The sequence below is a fragment of the Dermacentor variabilis genome, unplaced genomic scaffold (genome assembly GCF_050947875.1).
Source record: "Dermacentor variabilis isolate Ectoservices unplaced genomic scaffold, ASM5094787v1 scaffold_12, whole genome shotgun sequence".
NCBI lineage: Eukaryota > Metazoa > Arthropoda > Arachnida > Ixodida > Ixodidae > Dermacentor > Dermacentor variabilis.
Window position 1 is genome coordinate 42,947,390 of NW_027460280.1, and position 3,462 is coordinate 42,950,851.

At 41.1% G+C, this 3,462-nt stretch overlaps 1 non-coding gene across 1 annotated transcript; it reads left to right on the forward strand.

The window, feature by feature from the left end:
* The first annotated feature begins 2,772 nt into the window (after positions 1 to 2,772).
* TRNAK-CUU (transfer RNA lysine (anticodon CUU)) lies at positions 2,773 to 2,844 on the forward strand. Its single transcript has one exon. It is a non-coding gene; the product is annotated as a tRNA-Lys (tRNA).
* The last annotated feature ends 618 nt before the right edge of the window (positions 2,845 to 3,462 follow it).

A 3,462-nucleotide genomic window follows, 5' to 3' on the forward strand; every position in this document is an offset into this window, starting at 1 on the left:
TCGTAAATTTCAATATGTGCCATAATATGTAATTCGTAAAAAGACGTAATTAGCGAAATTTTGTTAAATAGTCAATTACGTATTTTAATTTTTCGCAGAAGTAATGTCCGCCTTTACTAGTAATGAAGTTCATGGACTGAAATTGTGCTTTCTATACCAGGCGTTGCAGCGAGCACTTTCAAAAATATTTCAAAATTGCCTATGGCACAAAGCACAATTCTAGTCACGGGCTAGTCTACTCGAAGAGGCGGACATTACTTGCACAAGAAGTTCAAATGCATAATCAACTAATTATGAAAATTCACTAATTAAGTTGTCAACTAATTACCTTATGGCGGATTTGCAATTTACACATTCTAGCCGGGCAGTTCGCAAGGCGCATACACTTGGAACGAATTCTGAAGATGACACTAGTTTCGAGATGTTAATTCCCGAACATCGCGGTGAAATGCATTGGCGTTGCACTTACTTATGTTGTTCAGTGCATGAAACGGTGTTTTGTTAGGAATGTAAGTGGAACGATAGTGCATTTTTACCAGAAGTTTGACAGCGCATATCTCGTAAATGGTGTCATCCGCACAATTACTTTCAAATGGTTATGCTTTGCAGTCACACCCGCTGGAATTTGTAAATTGCAATATGTGCCACAAGCTAGGTAAATAGTTAAAAACTTAATTGTTAAACTTTTAGTAATTAGTTGACCATGCAATTCAATTTTTTGGACAATTAGTGATGTCCGCCTCTTCAAGTAGACCACCTCATAGAGTAGAATTGTGCTATCTGGCACAGGCAATTTCTAAAAGTTTTCGAAAGTGTTCGCTGAAGTACCCTGTATACATAATATTGTTTCCAAAAAGCCGTGTACTGTGCATTCGAAGCACGTTAAGAAACTCAGGTGGTCAAAGTCAACACCCGGAGCCTCCCACTATGGCGTGCCTCACAATGATATCATGGTTTTCTCATCTGAAATAGAATATATATATATATATATATATATATATATATATATATATATATATATATATTATACGTTGAGACTACAGCGGCTGAGTTCCGTCGACTTCAGGAACTGCACATATTGCTTTCTCTCTCTCTCTCTCTCTCTCTCTCTCTCTATATATATATATATATATATATATATATATATATATATATATATATATATATATATATATATATATATATATATATATATATATATTGTGTCCACTTTGGATGTACACGTGCCATAAAAAGCTGCACTCGTATATCCTCTCGATGTTCGCGTCAACTGAACCGAATATATCGCTCGCAATCTGGCAGTACTATGGGGCTGCGCTAATTTTATATTTGTGTCCTTTTACATGTTTCTAATGTGGCCGCCTATAGCTGGCATTGTAAGGTATTGTGAACGAGCGTCTGGTCTCTGCGTTGCGCGCAGCGCGGCAGCATGGGCAGCACCATGTTTCACTTGATTCGTGCCAAGGGTAACAGTTCGAGTACAGTGCGTGTCTGAAATATCCACCGTGGTTGCGTATAGTGGATTTGGTGTTGCGCTGCTAAGCACGAGGTCGGGGGATCAAATCCCGGCCACGGCGGCCGTGTTTTGATGGGGCCGAAATGTGAAAACACCCGTGTATTTAGATTTAGGGATAGATTAAAGAACACCAGATGGCCAAAGTTAATCGGGAGTCCCACAATACGGTGTGCCTCATAATCAGATCCTGGTTTTGGCACGTAAAACCCCATAATTTTTTTGGTGTCAACTGTGGGCCGTCCGGCACGCCGAGGAAGCCGTCCGGGTCCAAGGACTCGGGGCCGTCACCTATACTGGGGTGCTTATGGCCCCGCCCCGCCCGAATCGCCGGACATATTGAATAAAGTGTTCACTCACTCTCAAGTATTTGTTGCTTTTTCAAGCATGTTGTTAATTCACGGTGCATTTGTAGGAGTTTGCGGAGTGTGTACAAGTTTTATTTATATGTGACTCATCAGACCACTATATTTATGAACTTTTACTGTGGTATATATATTTTACGCTGTCATACTTGGACTATTGTTGTTGTCAGTAATGCGAACACCATCATGTAAAACATGTTAAAAGCAAACCCGAACTTATACATATGTTACTCTGACAAAGGCTGGAAATACATTGGGAAAGAACAAAGCACATCGTAATGTTTTTTTCTGTGAAGTTATGTGTGACGTGTAAACAAAACTCCAAACTTAAGCAGAAAACTGGCACTGCCGCTCTGTATTTTCGGTTTTCTAAGTGTTATCTTGGTGTAATAAACGAGAAGAAAGGGGGTTAACCGAGTTGCCCGATTTTTATTGATCATATCATAAGAAGCCAACAAACAGACACCAAGGAAAACATAGGGGAAACTACTTGTACTTACTAAGTGAATCAAAGAAATGATAAATTAATGGAAATGAAAGTAATGAAAGTAAGCATAAGTCATTTCCCCTGTGTTTTCCTTGGTGTCATTGCTTGTCCGCTTCTTATGATATGACTAATAAACATCTGACCCCTCGGTTAATTCCCTTTCTTCTCGTTTAGTATATAACGAGGCCCTCGAATCCGGGAACATTGATGACTTCAGGTAGCATGCGTGGGTTTATTGACAAGTTGTCTTTACCCAGAAAGATCACGTACTCGTGACGCCTGCGGTAGAAAGGATGTTCCACATCCTCCGCCAAGGTTTGTGAGTGGTGGCGCTGGCTAACACTCCCAGGGTTATTTCTAGTGGTAACACACAAATATCCCAGAAGGTGGATGCATGGGAAGACGGCGCCGCGGTAGCTCAATTGGTAGAGCATCGCACTCTTAATGCGAAGACTTGCGATCGTTCCCAAGCTGCGGCAAATTGTTTTTTCATCCACTTTCAATTCCATTAATTTATAATTTCTTTATTTCAATTAGCTAGTAAGTACAAGTAATTTGCCCTGTGTTGTCCTCAGTGTCTTTGTTTGTTGGCTTCTTATGATCTTGGTGGAACGTTATTGTAAATGTTGTGTTTGGTGATAGGCTAAATGAATTCTCAATCACTGTGGTTTATAGGGCAACGATCTCACCGATGCCGAAGCGAAGAAGGCTCCGACGACTCAGAGCCATTGCCTACGATTCTCTTTTCAAGAGCGGGCGCCAACTGCCTTCTCTAAAGACGTATGCGCGAGAAAGCTACATTAAAGCACTGGGACCATCCGGAAAATCGCCACAGACAACTCCCGAGACTGGAACAAACAAACAAATGCCCAAAAATGTTCACGGGAGCGTGACCTCCTCGGTAGCTCAATGGTATCGAACGCGTTAGCCAGGAGCTGTGGATTCGGCTCCCACTTATACGGCAGTTTGTTCCTCCACTTTCATTTCGCTTTTCCACATTATTTCTGCATTCCAAATGAGAAGTAAACAGTTAATTTCTTTGTATGCTTTCGCTGGCTTCACTGTCTGTCGGCCCAGGTCGTGCCACACAATATGCT